We start from the raw sequence: 21,457 nt of genomic DNA, 5'->3' as shown, positions 1-21,457 counted from the left end.
CTTGTTCTCTTGACCTTTTCGGGGTCCTGGATCCCAAGATCCCGTACCGATTTCTGTTGGGATTGTACCTCCCTAGATCCTCTTTCTCTAAAAAATCATCATATTGTATATGATCCCGTCTTTGTTTAGGTCTAGCCCCCAAATGACTAAAACTATCCTTTCTTTTTTTGGATCTAGATTCATATCGAGATGGTGAAGAGTGGATATATCCATTATCAATATCACCTTTCTCGTCCGCAGCCCTATGGGCATAGCTTCTTTGTTAAATATATCTATCATGTGATGGTGGTCTAGAATAGGATTCAATTTTACGTTTCTGTTGTTGAATCGTAGAATCCCTCTCTTTCCTCGTATTATTGGTCTCATATTAAAGCTTATTTCACCAGCATTAACCCGGTGTGGATGGAATAGCGATCGCATCTAGCGATCGCAAGATACAAGCAATATGAGATTAATGCTCTTAAATACTTTTATGTGGGTCAGTTTGAACTGGTCATTCAGAGTCAAATCATGGTAACAATAGGGTGGGGGATGTTCCCCTCTCTCTCTGAATGTGGCTACATGTGAGCATGGCTGTGTTCCATTGTCCAAGAGGAGCTCTATAAGGAAAATGTAATATATTCGGTGTTTTTTACTTTCCTGATTAAATGTAACATCTTTAATAGGTATCATGTATCGGCTATATTGTACTGTATTGTACTTATTTATTGAACTACTAAACAAATTGCTTTTGCTAAATAAATTGCTTGTGCTTCGGAAACACAATACAATCGCTTGGGCAATGCTTATTTGAAAATGATAGAATTACTTTAATACCATGCATCCAAAACCCGCAAGAGCTATGCCTCCTTACAGGTGTATCTGTATCCAAGTCCTCTTGATTTGCAATTCTGTGACAATGCCCTCAATCAGCCTACGCTCGGCCTTACTTCCCTTCCCCATTCTGCCACTACAGGTGTAAGATGTGAAAAAAACAACAACAAATTCAGATGTATGCGTATGTTTTTGTTCATGTGCACAATAAGCAAATGCATCTTACACAAATAAAACAGACGTACTGTATGTCCAACTCTATATGAGCCCCATAGTCTCAACATAATTTCTCAGTGAGAAAGTGTACCTTTCAATTACAGATTCATTTTCTACATCCTCAACTACTAGAACTGCTTCTCGAGATGTTCACCTTTAGCAGCCCCCATTCTGAGGTAAAAATTCACATACACTTGCGCAAAGTAAACAAATATGGAATATAGAAGTGGTGATTCTGGTTTATGTTAAAAGTATTTATATATAAAGAAAATGAATGATATAATATAAAACACACAAAAACCAGTGCACTGGTATACAAAATAGCAGTATGACAAAACAAAAGTAGAAAAATGATCAAATAGGTTGACTGACTTTACAGCTGCAACCGTTATGTAACATACAGTCCGGAATTACCAGAGTGAATGCAAATAGACAATATTAAAATATATATGACCTGGATGCAAAAATGCTAGATTAAAATCTACAACCTCTTGTTGCTTTTTAAGAGAGTCACTCATTAAATCGTAGTGGGGAGTTCCAGAGAAGTGTCTGTATAAATCTGATAATAGCGTAGCGTGTATATTCCTTTAGAGAGAATCATATATCAGCACGTAGTGTTCTTAATTAATTATGCTCCACAAAAGGGAAGGAAAAAGTGGAATCTCACTCACCCGCACAGTTTGCCAGTACTATATTTGCATCCGGTAATAGTTTCCGTCTGGCTAGAGATTGTCCGATATATGCAATTCTCTTACTGAACTCCTCAAAGAGATATTTGCACACTCTGGTTGTGATATATTAAAAGGTAGTCTTGCCAATGCCTTGCTGATATCCAATAACCAATATCGTCTGGCTGGTGGTTGTCAGCATAGGAGATTTTCTCACTGATCTTTCCAGCCGGCAGGTGGATATCACGCTCATTAGAATGTTCGCGCGTGCATAAATGATGTCTGTTGTTATGGATGTTCCAAACGAGCTCGTTGGTATTGTTACAATAAAAGTTAATGAAAATAGAATGAAAGTAAATAGCCAACGCGTTTCACCCGTCATGCGGGCTTTCTCAAGGCAGTGTAATAATGTTCATTCTGAGGAACAAGACATGTTCCACAGTACTTTGTTGCCCCCACAAATTACTTTGTGATTTACAATTGCCCGGTGGAGTGGACAAAACACAGTAGGAGGTAGTGAGCAACCTTGATGGTGTCATAAAGTAAACTGAGAATCAGAATATCACTTGACCAGTGGAGTGGACAGCACATGGTAGCAGGTAGTGAGCAACCACATGGTGCAGTGTGTCATACTGACAGACAGGCAGGGGTTAATGCAAATAACAGACAGGTCACAGTCAGAAGTAGAGAAGACAGCAGTTCCTAGAAACAAGACAGGGGTCAGGGCAGGTAGAGATATATATGCAGATCCATTTAACAAGCCAAGAGTCAGGAATGGAGAAGACAGCAGAATCTTTTAAACAAATCTGGGTCAAACACTGATAACACAACAGGTCAGGGTACAAGGCATACTAGGTAAAACAGAAATGATCATAAGCATTGGTATGAAGTCAGAAAGAGGATTAAAAAGGCAGCAGCACCAATCAGAAACTGCAGGATGATTAGCTGCATGAGTGTGGTAAATGATTGAACAGCTGAGCTGTCAGACTGAGAGCTGAAGGAAGATTGTAACTTTTTACCTAGCAACTAGCTGAATCAATGAACTGCAGGAATAATCCTACATATAGCCGTAGTAATTGCACAGATGACAGATAAAACAAACAGGAGAGATCCTTGTTTTTTACCAATGTGGAGGTGTTACTTAGCACATTCTAGAACATGATAGCAAGAATCTGGTTGCTATGGGCAACATTTCCACATTTCCTTTTTAAAAGGTTTCATAAATCTACTAGAGATGAGCGCACTCGGATTTCTGAAATCCGAGCCCACCCGAACGTTGCCGATCCGAGTCGGATCCAAGACAGATCCGGGTATTGGCGCCAAATTCAAATCTGAAACTGAGGCTCTGACTCATAATCCCGTTGTCGGATCTCGCGATACTCGGATCCTATAAATTCCCCGCTAGTCGCCGCCATCTTCACTCGGGCATTGATCAGGGTAGAGGGAGGGTGTGTTAGGTGGTCCTCTGTCCTGGTAGATCTCGTGCTGTGCTGTTTAGTTCTGTGCTGTGCTGTTTAGTTCTGTGCTGTGCTGTGCTGTGTTCTGCAGTATCAGTCCAGTGGTGCTGTGTGCTGTGCTCTGTCCTTCTGAGGTCAGTGGTGCTGCTGGGTCCTGTGCTGTGTCCTGTTCAGTCCAGTGGTGCTGTGTCCTGTGCTCTGTGCTTCTAAGGGCATAGTTATTTCCCCAATATTCCCCTGTGTTTAAAAAAATAAAAAAAAGTTATTTAAAAAAATACCAAAAACTAATTTAATTTTTTTTAATTACCACAAAATTTGCACAACCAATCCTGCAGTATAAGCCCATTGGTACTGCAATATTACCAAGTTCACACATTCAGCAGTAAAAGTCCAGTGGTACTGCAATATTACAAAGTTCACACATTCTGCAGTATCAGTCCAGTGGTGCTGTGTCCTGTGCTCTGTCCTGCTGAGTTCCGTAGTGCTGCTGGGTCCTGTGCCATGTCCTGTTCAGTCCAGTGGTGCTGTGTCCTGTGCTCTGTGCTTCTAAGTGCATAGTTATTTCCCCATTATTCCCAAGTTTTTAAAAAATAAAAAAAAAGGAAAAAAAAATAAAAAATTAAAAATTAAAAAAAATATATATAATTATAACCAAATTTGCAAAACCAATCCAGCAGTATAAGTCCATTGGTACTGCAATATTACAAAGTTCACACATTCTGCAGTATCAGTCCAGTGGTGCTGTGTCCTGTGCTCTGTCCTGCTGAGTTCCGTAGTGCTGCTGGGTCCTGTGCCGTGTCCTGTTCAGTCCAGTGGTGCTGTGTCCTGTGCTCTGTGCTTCTATTTATTGGTGCGAATCATACAAGTTCAGGGTTTTTAATATATATTGTGGTGACCCACTCCTCTACGCAGTCCAGGTACATTTATTGGTGCGAATCATACAAGTTCAGGGTTTTTAATATATATTGTGGTGACCCACTCCTCTACGCAGTCCAGGTACATTTATTGGTGCGAATCATACAAGTTGATGGTTTTCTTATTATATATATTGTGGTGACCCACTCCTCTACGCAGTCCAGATACATTTATTGGTGCGAATCATAAAAGTTCAGGGTTTTTAATATATATTGTGGTGACCCACTCCTCTACGCAGTCCAGGTACATTTATTGGTGCGAATCATACAAGTTCAGGGTTTTTAATATATATTGTGGTGACCCACTCCTCTACGCAGTCCAGGTACATTTATTGGTGCGAATCATACAAGTTCAGGGTTTTTAATATATATTGTGGTGACCCACTCCTCTACGCAGTCCAGGTACATTTATTGGTGCCAATCATACAAGTTGATGGTTTTCTTATTATATATATTGTGGTGACCTACTCCTCTACGCAGTCCAGAAAGATACCTCGTTGCAACGTTTTGGACTAATAACTATATTGTGAGGTGTTCAGAATACACTGTAAATTAGTGGAAATGCTTGTTATTGAATGTTATTGAGGTTACTAATAGCATAGGAGTGAAAATAAGCCCAAAAACTTGATTTTTAAACTTTTTATGTTTTTTCCAAAAAAAATCAGAATCCAAAACCTTAAATCCGAACCGAGACCTTTCGTCAAGTGTTTTGCGAGACAAATCCGAACCCCAAAAATAATGAAAATCCGGATCCAAAACACAAAACACGAGACCTCAAAAGTCGCCGGTGCACATCCCTAAAATCTACCCTAAATATGCTCAACTGAAAGAATTGAAGAAGCTTTTTGATAGTTTTCTGATGACCACAGCGAATATGAAAATAGGTATGACAAAAAGTTATATTTTGTAAACGAAAAAAGAAAGGATATTAGTGAATTTAATAGAAACACAAACATGTAAAAATTAATTTTCTGCCTTGCCTGATCTGCTCTCTTGTACTAGATCAATCAACTTCACGCTTAACAAATGGTTTATAGAAACAACCAAGAATTATATGCATGTCTACAATCTAGCGTCATCATAAATAGAAAATAGATGGCTTATCAAACTTATCATTGCACACCCTGTATGTCTACATAATCAAAACTACTACTACATTACTTTTTTTGTAAGCAGTTACATTCTTGCACTCTAGAAAGTATGAATAGTCATATTGTTTAACTAGAGAAAGGTAAAAGTTCACTTATTGGGCTTGATTCATTAAGGAATGTAAATGCTAATGCGTGCCATATTTTGTGTTAAATTGAATTGCACATTTCCAAAAATAGACTATACGCCAATCAATGAAAGAACATTCAATTAATCTTTGAGCACAAATGACACTTCCGACAGTCTACCATTTCATGGGCGAAACGGGGAGGAGTAGGAGCGTATGCTGTCATAAGTGTCCTTTTTGCTCGAAGATTAAGCTTCTCTGGTGTATAGTCTGTTTCCGGGCATGCGCAATTTAATGCAAAATATGGCATATATAGGCAGTTACGTTCATTGATGAATCATGCCCTCTGTGTTTTTGCATTTTCTCAGCATACCCTGCTTGAGAGAATCTTGGCTGAGTGCCTATTTTGTTAGTTAGTTTATATATTGGGACCTTATTGATGTATTTTAGCCTCAATCTTGGATGTGAATGTGCCATACTGCTCTGATTGACCATCGCCTCTCTGAAACAATTACTGCCAAGGGCTCCCTGAGTTGTGGTCTAATCTCATAATCCATGTATCTTACTCATAATTAATCAATAAAAGTTGTGATTTAAATCTTGTGTATCTATTGTATCACTGAGACTGTGCAGCAAACTTACTGTGCTTTATGGCACAACAAATCATCTGTAGAGAGGGCCCAGCTCAGCAACAGCCTTCTGATTGGCACCCTGCTCTTTAAAAGCTCAGTCTCTCGTTGGCGATTATAGTTGAAGCCACTCTGTATTCTAGTCTCCAGCAGCTTAGTATACCTGTTTGGATTTTAGGTTTTGACCCTGTTTCTGGCTTTCTGACTACCCTTGATCTCTGCCTGCTCTGACCATTCCTGGAATATTGACCTTTCTTTGATCGCTGTTTGCCCTGGCCTTGGCTCCGGATTTTCACTATTTTCCTTACTGCCTTGATCCCTGCTCCAGACTCTCTCTTGGATTACATTTTTGCACCAAGACCATCTCTGTGAGTTACACCTTGGCATTCTTAAATGTAGGAGTTCATCTGTTTGCTCCCCAGCATTATTTCTCATTTTGGTCTACAATATACCTTTTGTGCTACAGTCAAAGTGTAAACTAAGCCCCTACTACGACGTGCTAAGTCCTGGGGGCAACTGAGTACCATTGAGTACCTTCAACTCTATGGGAAAGGTGGCTACTATAGGTGGAAATCATGACTAGTTCTTATTTTGAGCATCTTGATGTCTGTCCTTACATTATAACTGGCCCTTTATTGTGAAAATACCAGCTAAAGGTCCTTACTTGGCTGGTACAGGACGTATCTACTAGTTTCTGCCCAAAAAGAGGCTTCTAGGTCACCTCAAGTTCATATTGCTAGTGCAGCAGAAACCTCATTTTAGTGGCCCCTCAAGGAGGGTATATTGTAAGGGAGCAGTGGACACAGATGCGTCCCACTGCAATCCCATGATTTCTCCTGATGGATGACAAGGGAATCTCCAAGCAGCTGACTGGACAGTGCAGTGTGAAGGTTGGATTGCACAGCAGCAAATCATCTCTAGAGGGGGCCCGACTTGGCAGTCTCTTGTTGCCGGTTATAGTTGCAGCCTCGCTGAATTCTAGACTCCAGCTCTTTGGTATAGGTGTTTGTATTTCTGATTTTGACCCCGTTTCTGGCTTTTTGACTAACCTTGATCTCTGCCTGCTATTAGGAGCGGAAATTACGAGTTGTGTGACTTAAAATTACAGCATTTATTTTATAACACACTTGATAATCAAGAAAGAGTATATGTGGGGGGAGTGGCCTGACAGCAACTGCGATCAGACCGCATGCTCCGGAATCTTTCCCTTCCTCTCAACCCATTTCTGACTTATTCAAGCCTGTTTGGACTTTAAATGTTGCACGAGCTCCCTGAAAACCTCCAGGCTTGCTTTTATGGGGTATTAGAGCCGGACCGTCCCCGAGACCATCTGCTGACAACTTGCAGCCTTCCACTCCATGCCACTTGCTCCCTCCGATACCTTTCCAGGTTGGATTTTCTTTTCCCCTCTGCACCATCACAAGAAGTCTAATAGCGCAGAGCATTGGCCCACCCGCTTCCTCGACCGGAGATGGACATTTACACAAGGGTCAATGACCAACTTTTCCATCGTGTTGCTGCAGCTTTTTCCTTTCTGGACCCAACACCACCGAGAGACATCTCTTTGTCGATCTCTGAATACTGCCAACTCCTCATTGCTCTCCCTTTAGAGCTTGAAGTCATCACCACTGTGCAGTGCAACGCACCCGCTCAGTGGCTTCACTCCAGCTTCTGGTAACGTTTGATTCAGTGAGCTCCCGGGTGCTATAGTCACCATTGCTACTCAACCAAGTAGATTTAACATGCCCTGTGCCAGTTCAACAGGAGAGTCAGGCCAGTGTATCCATCAGGGAGCATCAGGGGGTGGGGGATCCCTCCCACACTTCCACTATAAAGTGCTCAAGGGTGGAATCTGATCCAACTGTTTTTTTGCATATGTTCATCTACTGCTGGCTACTGAAGATGATTCCCAGCATACCTATTTATAGAGGATACTTTTATACCCAGTGAGAAGCGGGTCACCCTTCCTAAATTGACTAGAGGGTATTTCACTGTGACATCCTGCAGTACCCCACCAAGGCAACAACCCACGTTTCCACTGTACATCGTTGTTGCACATTCACTAAGGCTGGGTACACACTGCATGGTTTTCAGCCAACTATCGGGCCAATCACCCAATAAACGACTGTTCTGCCTGATATTGCATTAATGTGTACACTGCAACGATGGGCAATTATCGTTCTAAAGCACATGATATCCTTTCAATTGATTTTTAATCCAAACTAAATATGTCAATCAATGATGGAGCAATGTTGTTCCAATTCAGCAGTGTGTATGCACTCACGATCTCCATAGAGTTTACAGAGTCATGATCTTTTCAGCGATGGTTATGACAGATGAAGAGCACAGATCTGAGGGTAAATTTTTTAAAACGTGTATAGTGTGTAGACGAGAATTGGCATGCTGATCGCGACTTTTTTTTAATCAGTCATGGTAAATTCATTATAGATAACACATTGGGAAAATATTTCAGTAGTGTGTGCCCAGCCTTAGTCAGTGTCTGCACCTGACAAGCACTATGTGCTTTTCCATGCAGTTCCTGTGCTGATGGGATGTCACTGCCATCTAGTGGTCTCACAGACAAATTTTCTGGAGGATGTGAAGATGGCATTTAAACAAGAAGTCTCCAAAGCTGTCAATTACTTTAAATCTGAAATAGCCTTACTTGGCACTAGAACAGATGAGCTAGAATCTAAAACGGATGAGTTTTGTCACTCCCAATATGTATTTGATAAACTACTGTTGTGATTACACCACAAAGTGTGGGCTCTTAAAGTGAAAAGGATTCAGAAAACCGTTCTTGTCGCAACAACCTTAGAATTCGGAATGTGTCAGAAACTATTTCTGCTTCAGAATTGCAACCCTTACCTAGAGACCACTTCAAGCATATCCTACCAGAACTTTGTGAAACTATCTCATGGACAGGGCACATTAGGCCCTTCGAGCTAGACCTTCCTCTACTCAATCTCCATGCAACATTATTGTCTGTCTACATTCCTATCGCACCAAGGATACATTTGCCGACCAGAGACAGAATATGAGCTTTTCAGAATATGAACATACAATTGTTCCAAGACCTAGCTCCCTCCACTATTTAGAAAGTAAAGTATCTCCAGCCTATAACTCAAATTCTGTGACAACACATCAGATATCACCACTCATCCACTTTCAAATGCAAGACTTTGTAGCTAACACTGAGCACTCTGTGGAACAAGGACAAGATCTTCCCACTAAACTGTACATTCTACCAGGACCACTTCTCTCCCAGACCAATTTCCTGAAACCCCAACGCCCACATACTCCGGCACCAGAATGTTTGAGAGTAAACAGATGCGTAATTGTGATTCGACACCACCGTGAGACAGTCGTTATTCTCTTCAATGGCTGACTTATACCTCTGCATCCCCATCTGAGGCCTCCCTCTGGATGATGGACATCATTGTTCTTGGTTTCAGTTCATTAAAATATTTCTAATTGGGTTTTACACTGTCACTACTTGAACAGTCCTTGCTCTGTACACTTATACTTAATTGTTTCCTCTTAATATGTTGTGGAAGAATTTTCAATCCTTAGCTTTCAGTCTGTCATGTGTTTTCATTTTACAAATGATGCACTCAGTATTCATTCAGTCTCCATCTAGTTAGAACCCATTTTGCCTTTTTTAATTTAATGTTCAGTTCAAAGTGACTTACTGGTGCTTCATACTACTTAGTACACCTCCTTGATTTGATATGTCATTGTGTCTACATGTGCTTCTTTCTATTTCCCATCCTCTTTCATTTCTAAATCTACACATGTAATATGTCTACTAACAGAGTTCCCCATTCCTCCACGTCTTTTCCTTTTTTCACTTCCTTCTCCCCACTCCTCCCTACTTCTTCTGTTACCTTTCCTTTTACCCTCCCTGGCACCGGTAGTCCTTCTGCCCTTTTTTCTTCTCTTTCCTACTATACTGCATAGCTTTCTCTATTATCTCACTGACAGTTTATAACTCATTACTCTCCTTACTTTTGTTCCTTGTTAATTTTAATTGGCCCTAGATCCCACCAGTATTACATTTATGTCTCCTGCCTACTACCAATGCACCCTGTACTATTGTTACATTGTTTCACAAGTTTTATATACCATAGAGCTGAAGCCCTTAAGAGTTCCTTTGTTTAAGGGTTCTTGTCCGAATTGGCTTTGCCCCTCCCTCCCTTGTTGCTACTTTCTCTTTATTCTCTCTCCCCTCCTTCCTGTGTTCTCAGGAGGACTAAGACTCTTTGTATTGGAAGCACTCTCATCACTCCTCCCTCAGAAGATGACCCAACCTTATTGTTATGGCTCTGAAACTCCTGTCTATTAATTTCAATGGTCTCAACTCCCTTTGTAAGCATACTATAGTCCTGGGAGACTGTAGAAGGGAAAAATATGTTGTTTATCTAAATGAAAGCAGCTGGCACAGGGGCATGTTACTGTGGGTGGTGATGTCAATATAACTCAATCCAGCTTTAAATAAAGCGCTACCCCCTCCCAAAAACTAGATACCACACTCTCCAGATTCACTGATCCCATCCCCCTTACTCAAACAGCACAATTTATACGATTCCATGGCGCCTTAGAAATTCAACATCGAGAGATTGTACTCATTTTTTGGCTCCACATCAGATATACTATCACATAGCTATGGTCCATGTTTCCCACTCATTGACAGCTTTAACCATAAAAGCTGGAATCACTGAGTTTTCTTGGATGGATCATGCAGAAGTCTATATCCTTCTTGAGGTAATCATCATCATCAATTTATAGAGCGCCAACATATTCCGTAGCGCTTTACAAGTGGGGACAGACATAGTAAACTAATAAATGAACTGGGTAAAACAGACAAAGAGGTGAGAAGGCCCTGCTCGCAAGCTTACAATCTATTGGTCAATGGGAGTTTGACACATGAGGTTAAGTCTACATTTGCAGTTGGCCCAGCCAGACTGCAAAGGTAAAAGTGACTCATAAGCTAAATGATCCTGTCACACAACAATGTTGGTCAAGGGGTTGTTGTATAACAAGTGGTAATAGGGTAATGTGGTGAGGTTAAGAGGGTGGTTCAGGAATATTATAAGCTTGTCTGAAGAGGTGGGTTTTCAGAGAACACTTGAAAGTTTGTAGACTAGAGGAGAGTCTTATTGTGCGAGGAAGAGAATTCCATAGAGTGGGTGCAGCCCGGAAAAAGTCCTGTAATCGGGAATGGGAGGATGCAATGAGTGTGGATGAGAGACGCAGATCTTGTGCAAAACGGAGTTGCCGAGTTGGGAGATATTTTGTGACAAGAGAGGAGATGTATGTTGGTGCAGCCTTGTTGATGGCCTTGTAGGTTAGTAAGAGTATTTTATATTGGATTCGGTAGAAAACAGGCAACCAGTGTAGAGACATACAGAGTGATTCAACAGAGGAATAACAATTTGCAAGGAAAATCAATCTTGCCGCAGCATGCAAAATAGATTGTAGGGGTTGAGTCTGTTTTTGGGAAGGCCTGTAAGGAGGGAATTGCAATAGTCAATGCGGGAGATGATAAATGCATGGATTAAGGTTTTTGCAGTGTCTTGTGTGAGATATGTGCAAATTCTGGAAATGTTTTTTAGATGAATGTAACATGATTTAGATATAGAGTCAATGTGGGGAACAAAGGATAGGTGTGAGTCAAGGATTACACCAGGCAGCGAGTTTGTGGGGTGGGATTTATGGTCATGTTATCAACAGAGATAGAAATGTCAGGTATGCTCTTGGTTGGTGGGTGGGAATATTATTAACTCTGTTTTAGAAAGATTAAGTTTGAGTTGGCGAGAGGACATCCAGGATGATAAGGCAGAAAGACAGTCAGTTACACGGGACAACACAGATGTCGAGAGATCAGGAGAGGATAGATAAATTTGGGTATCATCCGCTTAGAGATGATACTGAAATCCAAAGGAACTTATTAGATTTCCAAGAGAAGCGGTATAGATAGAGAACAGCAGAGGACCTAGCACTGAGCCTTGCGGTACTCCAATTGATAAAGGAAGCGGAGCAGAGGTGGCTCCAGAGAAATTAACAGTGAAAGAGCGATTAGAAAGGTAGGATGAGAACCAGGATAGAACAGTGTCTTGAAGCCCTAGGGATTGCAGCGTTTGTATGAGAAGAGAGGGATCAACGGTGTCAAATGCAGCCGAGAGATCCAGGAGAATTAGGAGAGAGTAATGGCGTTTATTTTTAGCAGTGATCAGATCATTGACAACCTTAGTCAATGCAGTCTCTGTGGAGTGTTGAGAACGAAAGCCAGACTGAAGAGGATCCAACAGGTTGTTTGTGGAAAGGAAGCGTGTGAGGCGAGTGTAGGCAAGTCTCTATAGAAGCTTGGAGGGGCACGGCAGCTGAGAGATGGGACGGTAATTTGATAGAGAGTTTGGGTCGGAATCTTGTTTTTTTAGAATAGGAGTAATCACTGCATGCTTGTATAGTGACGGAAAGATGCCAGTAGAGAGCGAGAGATTACAGATTTTAGTTAGAGGTGAGATGAGCACAGGAGACAGGGATCTACCAATTCGTGAGGGAATAGGATCAAGAGGACAGGAGGTAGAGTAGGAGGATAAGAAGAGAGTAGAAATTTCCTCTTCATTTGTGGGGTCAAATGAAGAGGGTGTCAGAGGTTGGTGGGAAGGAATTGAGCCAATTGCTTGTCGAGGAAGAGGATACCAATTCTAGTCTGATCTTATCAATCTTGTCCTTGAAATAGGAAGCAAGATCCTGGGCACTGATAGTGGACGGAGGGTTTGGGGTGGGAGGATTGAGAAGAGCTTTAAATGTCTTAAAAAGGCGTTTGGGGTTGGAAGCCTGAGCATAGATAAGAGATTGGAAGTATGTTTGTTTTGCAGTGTCCAGGGCATTTAGATAGGAGCGGTAGATAGAAGTATATGTGACGAAGTCATTAGAGGTGCGAGTTTTACGCCAGTGACGTTCTGCTTTACGGGAAAGTGTTTAAAGATATTGCGTTGCTGTAGTGTGCCACGGCTGACATCGAAGTCGACGTGTAGTATGTAGTGTCACTGGAATCCGACAATTCCCTCGTCCACGTAGATGGTGATTGGATCACTCGCTCTTGCTGAATGCGACAGCTTTCTCTGGAACCAAAATGGCGATCTCTTATTATTTTACAGAGAATTCGTCACCAGATATAGCACCAGGAATCATATGGGAAGCCCATAAAGCCACTGTATGTAGACAACTCATTAGTGCCACCTCAGCAAAAGCAAATAGCAAATAGCAACCACAGGTGACCTCCCTTGAACAACAAATCTGAGCATTATTGGATCAACACAAACATAATAACTGGCATTCCCAGATTAAGATTCTCAAGGGCTAGTTAAATTCTCTACTTTCTCATAGAGCAGCCTCTAACATGCAGAAGCTTCAGCAGTGCCTCTATGATAAGGCTTTAAGTGGATTCTATGTTAGCTCGAAAGCAACGGCAAAAACGAGCCCTTGGCCTGATTTACAAAATCCAGAAAAAACCCTCTAAATCTATCACTTATGATCCCATTAAATTTGTAACTGAATTTCGGGAGTTTTATGCTTCCTTATATAACCTGCCTGGGCCACCACGAGAGGACCTAACCTTGGAGGATTTAGAAACTATCTAGCTGGCCCTTTCCTTCTTAAACTTACCCCGCCTCAACTCTCCTCTTACATCACACAAGACAAGACCCTAGCAGCTATAAAAGCTATTAAGAGCTCATCCGCCCCTGGTCCTAATGGCTTCATTGCCAAATATGCTAAGAAATTTGCAGAGGTCCTTGTCCTTATTTGATAGCTTTCTATAATAAAGTATTAGAGGGGGCCTCCTTCGATTTAACTACCACTTTAGCAAAAATAACGGTGTTCCTGAAATCCAGAAATTATACGCAATGCTCTAGTTATAGGCCGATTCATTTTCTCAACGTTGATTTAAAGCTCTTTGCTAAAATATTGACTAACAGATTAAATCCCCTCCTGCTGTCCTTTATCCATCCTGACTAGGTGGGATTTATCCCCAAGCAACACCAGGACTATCAATCTGATGCACTCCATTCAAGATGGTAAAATACCTTCCTTGATCCTGGCATTAGATGCCGAAAAAGCATTTGACCAAACATTCTGGCCGTTCATTTATTGGATGCTTGGGTCAGTGGGCTTCTCTGGTAATTTCTTGAGGGGGATTTCAGCATTATATTGCCACCCTTTCTGCATTCATATCTACTAATGGTCTAACCTGACCACCATGCGGATCACCAATTGTACGTGACCTCTATCTGCTTATTTTAACTCATCATAGGACCATTAGAAGCCAGGATACAAGCTAACAGAGAGATATCCGGTAGTTGAGTGGGCACGAAGAAGCACTAATTGGCTCTGTATGTGGATGATGTTTTATTGACTATGGCAAATCCCTTCTGGCTGAACTTGATTTGTACGGTCATTTCTCAGAACATAAAATTAGCCCAGAGAATGCAGAAGTCTTAGACATTTATATTCCTAGAGCGGACAAAATTTAAAACAGATATTCCATTTTTAATCGGCAATTGCAAAAAATCAAGTACCTAGGAGTGTTCATAACAAAACGCTATCATCAGCTTTATCAAGCAAACCTCCTCCTACGTACTATGACAAAATCAAGTTAGACCTTGCTACATAGTCCCACCACTTAATTTGTTGCATAGGCCGAATCAATGCCACTAAAATAACATCCTTCTAAGACTTTTATATCTCTTTCAGAAACTCCCTATTCGCATTCCCCCGTCTTTAAATTCCTACAATACTATATTTTAGGAATTATATAGGCGGGTAAGCACCCACGGGTATGGCTCTGGATTCTACAGAGGTCCTCCCAGGTTGGTGGACTGGGCATTCCTAATTTTAATTGATCTGCTCAGATTGCTCAATGCATCTTGTGGAGCAACCCTTGCCCCTCGAGAGTATGGGTCCTCCTTGAGGTTGAAAGTCTGGGATTGCTCTCTTCTGCCTACCTCCTCTGGCTGCCACGGGCTCATCACCCGAAGAGAGATTAGTCTCACCCCATTGTTTCTTACTCTTTGACAGTATGGGATTATGCTTCCCGAACATATGGCTTGTCCCCTCAAACTTCCCCAGTGATTCCACTCTTTAACTTTTTGGAATTTCCCCCTGGTCTGGTTCCATCCATGTTCTGCCCATGAGAGGCGAGTGGAATTAGATTTCTGAATTATCTGATTCATGATATTTTCCCCCTATTCTCCACCATCCAATCTAAATTTTTTTATTCCCAGCAAAAACTTTTTAGCAATATTTACAGTTGCGAATTTTCAATAGCAGAGTTAGACACCACCTTATCTTACGACCCATATCAACTGTCGAAACGCTGCGTCTGTGTCAGATATTCACAGCTGGCCTGATTTTACTATATATTCAGAGCTCTCTCTCTAATACGCAGGTTTTAGGAGAGGCCTGGATGAAAATAACTAGGCTGAGATCCAGGAGAATGCCGCCTCCAGTTCAATTTGTGTGAAAATAAAAAGGAATGTGTAGATTATGTTCCGATGGTATTACGTCCAACAAGGCTTAAAAAGATGCTCTCTAACTACTCCGAAAGATGTTGGCGAGGCTGTTCTTTAGGTGGAATGTTCCTCCATTTATGGTGGTGTTGCCCAAAGCTCACACGTTTCTGGCTAGAAATCAAGAACTTAATCTTTGCTGTCTTCCAACTCATTATTCTACTAAAGCCTAAATTTTTCGTCCTACCCCTTGGTGTCCCCTTTGCTACACATCATAAAATATAATATTGTTCGGCACTTTGTTTCAGCTGCCACCTGTCAACTTGCTGCTGACTGGAAACAATCTATCCCTCCTACCCTTCAAACCATCATTAGCAGAATTTGGCACATCCAACACATGGAATTCAAGACTAGTATTCTCAAGAACTCCTCTAAGTATTTCGACAAGGTTTCGGGACGTTGGTTACTCTTCTTTCACATGGCTTCCCTTTTGATTAACCTTCTTTGTCCTTCATTCTTCCCTTTTTCTTTAACGGTCTTAGCCACGCTGCCCTTTACCGTGACTATCCTCTAACAGGTCATAACATACATGATTACTTTTTATTGTTTACTTTTAAAAGTCGTACTTCTGTTGATTGTGTCTGTAAATAAGATTTCTTGATATGGTTCTACTATTGTTTGACTTGTACTGTTTTGACCTGTAATAAATAAACATAAAAAAAAAGAAACAGTATATGCAGAGCAGAGTATCAGATGCAGGTTAAGAAGAATATGCAGATTTATCAGGTTCAAAATCATGGGCCTGATTCATTAAGGATCTTAACTCAAGAAACTTCTTATTTCAGTCTCGTGGACAAAACCATGTTACAATGCAAGGGGTGCAAATTAGGTTTCTGTTTTGCACATAAGTTAAATACTGACTGTTTTTTCATGTAGCACACAAATACTTGATAGCTTATTTGTACACTGAAATCTAAAGTTGATATTTGTGTGCTACATGAAAAAACAGTCAGTATTTAACTTATGTGCATAACAGAATACTAATTTTCACCCCTTGCATTGTAACATGGTTTTGACCAGGAGACTAAAATAAGAAGCTTCTTGAGTTAAGATCCTTAATGAATCAGGCCCCATGTGCAGATTATCAATTTCAGAATCATATGCAGATGGCGCTACTATCAACAGGCAAAAACGCAGGATATAGGAAGACCAAATATCAGAACAGGAGATTAACTCAAATCAGCAGACGTGGTTCAGCAGTATGTCACAGTGTATAACAAAGTCCAGAGTATCCAAAGTATGCAGAGACAGACCCAGAGTCCCTCAGAACAGCTGACCACAATAACACTTGAAGCAGTACAAAAGTTAATGAAAATGCTAAACCATTGGTTTCAAATATTCCTCTGCCGTGTCCTCCCCTTTGATCAAGTGGTTCCCGTGATATGAATATTATACAGAACATCGGCACCCCCAAGACCCTTAGTATCCAATCAAGCCACCCCCTTCCCCCCATCTATTTCTGGATTATGTTTTTATTTCTGTAAGGTGTTTTTGCTATATGTCAACAATATTTATTGTACAAATTTCTGATATTAATGATTGTATCCAGTATACATTGTTGTGTCTGTTTTGCTTTACTTTATAAACACAATAAAAAAACTTTTCAAGTTAAAAAAAAGTTAATGAAAATGCTTACCACTCCAATTGGATTGAGTGGAGCTCAACCAGAAAGCAGTCACAGTATAATACAGCAAAGGGACCAGGACTACAGCTATAAGTAGAAGGCTATCACTGGCAAAGTTGGAGTGTCAGGACAGGCCTTAAATACTGCAAGCAACCAATCAGGATAATGCAGGTAACAAACCTGCAATGCAGTTCAGCCTAACTGAAAACAAAGAACTCTCATACACAGAGAAATACATCCTGACATTAAACAACAGGGGCCTGATTCATTAAGGATATTAACTTGAGAAACTGCTTATTTCAGTCTCCTAGACATGTGTGCTACGTGAAAAAACAGTCAGTATTTAACTTATGTGCAAAACAGAATACTAATTTGCACCCCTTGCATTGTAACATGGTTTTGTCCAGGAGACTGAAATAAGAAGTTTCTCAAGTTAAGATCCTTAATGAATCAGGCCCCAGAATCCTAACACATGCAGGTAGCACATGTATATTGCAGTTCAAACTGATTGAAAGCAAACAGCTCTCACACACAGGGAAATAGCAATAGAAACAGATAACAGAAGCAGAATCCCAACACCTGCCCTAACCACTGTCTAGGATATTGACCCTTCTTTAACCGCTGCTTGCCCTAACCTTAGCACTTGATTTTGGCTATTCTTCTGACTGCAGCCTGCCGTGACCTCTGCTCCAGACTCACTCTCTCTCTCTTGGATTACATTTTTGCACAGGACCATCTCTAAGTTAAACCTTGACACTGTTAATTGTGGGAGTACCTCTGTTTATTGCCAATTGGTGTATTCAATATACTTTTTGTGCTAGAGTCAGAGCATGGAAGGCCTCTTCTACTAAGTGAGAAGTCCTGGGGACAACTGAGTACCAGTAAGCATCTTTCACTCAATGGGAAAGGGGGCTGATATATGTGAAAATCATGAATAGTTGGTTCTATGGCTCTTATTCCTGGCATCTTGATGTCTGGCCTTACAATGGTATGCTGCAATGTGAAGTGAGTGTGTTACAAAATAAGGAACATAGACAGTTATAGTAGAGAGCAGTTTTAGTGAAGATAAGTACAACTGTATATGTTTGTATGGTGTTTTGATAGTGGAAACCTGTAATTGTGTTGTAAAAACATAGGTTCTAAGTACACATTTGTGGGCACTGCCTTCCTGATATGGACTGTCCATTGGGGCTGTTAAATAATTTTATTGTATCTAAAATACTTATGTTACGCAGTGTGTGTGTATGTATATATATATATATATATATATATATATATATAGCAAATTTGCAATGAGAACAAGTAATATACAACTAGCTAGTATTAAAAAATAGGGACATAAGTATATCAGGGACAAAATTGTAAATCTATAAATCTGCCTGGAAAGTAGTAACTGTTAACAGCTGTGTGATTCTTCGTATGTATAGTATGAAATGCTGGTGGGTGATCTCTGGTAAGTAAAGCATGTATGAAGGTTGCTGTGTACAATATATATATATATATATATATATATATATATACACGTGTACCATTCACCTTCGCCTACGAGCATTATATTCACTCCTTTATACGCTGAATGCTATAATAAAGCATAAGTGAGTGTGTGCGTGTTGTGTGCAGGGCTCAGGCCGCGCGGTGCATTGTGGGTGTGCGGGAGCCTGCGGAGGGAGGCGGATGGAGAGCCGGTAAGTGAGGGGGAGGGAGGAGGAGCGGAGGAATCACAGGGGAGGGCGCCCGCCACCGCCGCTTAAAGGGGAACCGTTAAATAAGAATATAGATCCGGTGAGTAGAGCCGCGTCACCGCCTCTCGTGATCCGTGTGTCCGGCTGGTGAGCCGCCGAGGGTGGGGAGCAGGCCGGGCCGCCTTAAGGGCCGTAAGGACTGGCAGCGGCGGGGTTAATGTAAGCTAACTGCCGACATCTTCTCTCCCGCCTGCCTGCACCGAAGGCCTGGGAGACGGGGCATGGCTGTCCGGCCGACCTGGTGTCTCCCTGCGCCTTTAAGACGGGTTGGGAGGAGGGAGCAGCCCGGGGCCTGGGGCCCAGAGCCACAACAAATGAATAGAGCATACGCTATATTGTCTTCCTCCATAAAGTGTATGGTATATACTGCATGCAGGCTCCCGGCATGCAGCATCTGTAGGAGCCAGTGCACACCTTGTACACACATATGTTACTAACATGACACAGCGTTCACTCAGCATCTCTATAAGCGTGTCTGCCAGACACAGCAAGTTCTCTGCTCATTGGGTGACATCCCCTTTATTCATAGTCCACATTTTGCAGACTTATATTGTAGCTATTGCAGCTTTAGCGCCATCATTTACATATAAGTCCGCAAAATAGCATTTTATGTCACCACTCTTATAAGTCTGGTCTCCATGTATTAACTGCATTTAACCCTTTCTATAACCAGCTCGATTAATAGCCATATTCCTTAAAGTGTAATTAATCGTTTGCTTCCTTCTTTGTAGATGTATCCAGATGTTTTATTTCCTTTGTCCTTGCCTTGCTCCAATGAGCTTTGAAGTGATTTAGACTTGATATTTATTCCTTAAGAAATGTTGCGTTTACAATAGTGCTTTTATTGTAACTTTTCTAAATATCTTCTCTATAGACGTGCCCTGGGATGTAGATCACTCGTGGTTGTCATAGACAGTCTATTTTTATGGGTCTTCTGACCTGGGATAACCTTGTTTGGGGTTAGCATAAGGTCACAAGTACTGAGGAAATGAACATCTACTATTGATGTTTAATTTGGGGGCAAGAAATGTTGTAAAATAAAATATTTCATATATTTTATAGAATTAGCTGTGCTAATCTTATATATTTAATTTTTTTTTTTTGTTTTTGTATGAGTAGTTTACTACAGCATTAATTGAACTATAGCTGAAAAATGGGTGATTAATTCGACAGAGAATTGAGCAGTTGAAATAGGTGGATTTAGTTGGTATAACAAAATAGTGTGAATTCTACAGATCCCCCACATGTTGACTGTCTTTTTGCAATGTGGATAGCCATCTAAGACTGTATCCTTTGCTATGCTTAATGCTAAACCTGTGATACTCTTTCTTCTCTAAATGTTCATATTGGCATGGTACTGTGTCTGTTTTAAAATGGTAAATAGTTTAGTAAGGGATTGTAGCATCTGCTTTGTCATTGACTAGTTGCGTTTGATTCAGTAGACCTGGCAGTGTGCACAGTTTCCAGAAGTATTGCAGGTAACACTGCTGTTGCGGGTGCCCACACAGGCAAGCTTTTGCACAATAATGGCCTGTTTGCCATTACTCTTTCTTCTCTAAATGTTCATATTGGCATGGTACTGTGTCTCTGTTTTAAAATGGTAAATAGTTTAGTAAGGGATTGTAGCATCTGCTTTGTCATTGACTAGTTGCGTTTGATTCAGTAGACCTGGCAGTGTGCACAGTTTCCAGAAGTATTGCAGGTAACACTGCTGTTGCGGGTGCCCACACAGGCAAGCCTTTGCACAATAATGGCCTGTTTGCGTTTTGCTGCATTAATGGCAATGCCTGAAATGTTTTTGATTCTAGACCCTCATCCTCATGATATGAGCAGTATTCTTCTCATAACAACATACAATCTTGCATTCTTTCCATTCTCTTTTTTTAGAAATGGAATTATTCTTTATACTCCTCTTTCTGTTCTGTTTTTGCCTCTTAATCTGTTTCTTACAGTACGAGAAATTGGGAGGGTCTAGCTGGCATTGCTATTCAAACAGTTTGTGCTTTTTTATTTTTGGCAGTGCATTTTTAGGACAGCATGTTAATGCACAAAGGGTCATGTATCTATGCATCTTATAGAACGGGGTCCTGCTTGGATATTTTGTGTGACATTTGTGTTGAATTTCAGTAGAATGTCATCAAAATCATTCTATCATATGATAGATTTGAATAGAGTGCAATACTGCAGCAGCTGTTTCCTCAACCCATATTAATGTGCATGTATTATTGATTGTGAAAATTAGACGGCATAAAGGATTTACAGCAGAAATCTGACAAAAACTAATTTGAGGCATTTCTGACATGAGATGACATATTCAGAATGTTTGGATGCAATTTATTACTAGATACTGCACTAAATTTTAATTCCATACTGCTGGTAATTGTAAGACCAAAGTGAAAATACAAATATGCAACATATAAGAACTTGTGACAATTTTACAAATTTACATATAAATTTATTATAAATGCTGTCATTACTCTGTATGAGTCTGCCCCACATTCTAATTCTTTGACTTTGCTTTGCCCTGTCTGGTGTGTGATGTATGCTATATGCTACAGTAGTTATTTTTTTTTTTTAATAAATATGGTGTAAAATTAGACATC

General features: G+C 40.7%; 1 protein-coding gene across 3 annotated transcripts in view; it reads left to right on the top strand.

The window, feature by feature from the left end:
• Positions 1 to 18,728: 18,728 nt before the first annotated feature.
• The window catches only part of SEPHS1 (selenophosphate synthetase 1), a 39,478-nt gene continuing 36,749 nt past the window's right edge, over positions 18,729 to 21,457 (top strand). Inside the window, exon 1 of one of the 3 annotated variants that reach the window (XM_075208660.1) lies at positions 18,729 to 18,797. The gene's annotated coding sequence lies outside the window, so the exon portion shown is untranslated. The other 2 variants (XM_075208658.1, XM_075208659.1) reach the window with 2 other exon arrangements.

Source organism: Mixophyes fleayi, chromosome 4 (assembly GCF_038048845.1).
Source record: "Mixophyes fleayi isolate aMixFle1 chromosome 4, aMixFle1.hap1, whole genome shotgun sequence".
Taxonomy (NCBI): Eukaryota; Metazoa; Chordata; class Amphibia; order Anura; family Limnodynastidae; genus Mixophyes; species Mixophyes fleayi.
This window is presented reverse-complemented; position numbering and strand designations above follow the sequence as displayed.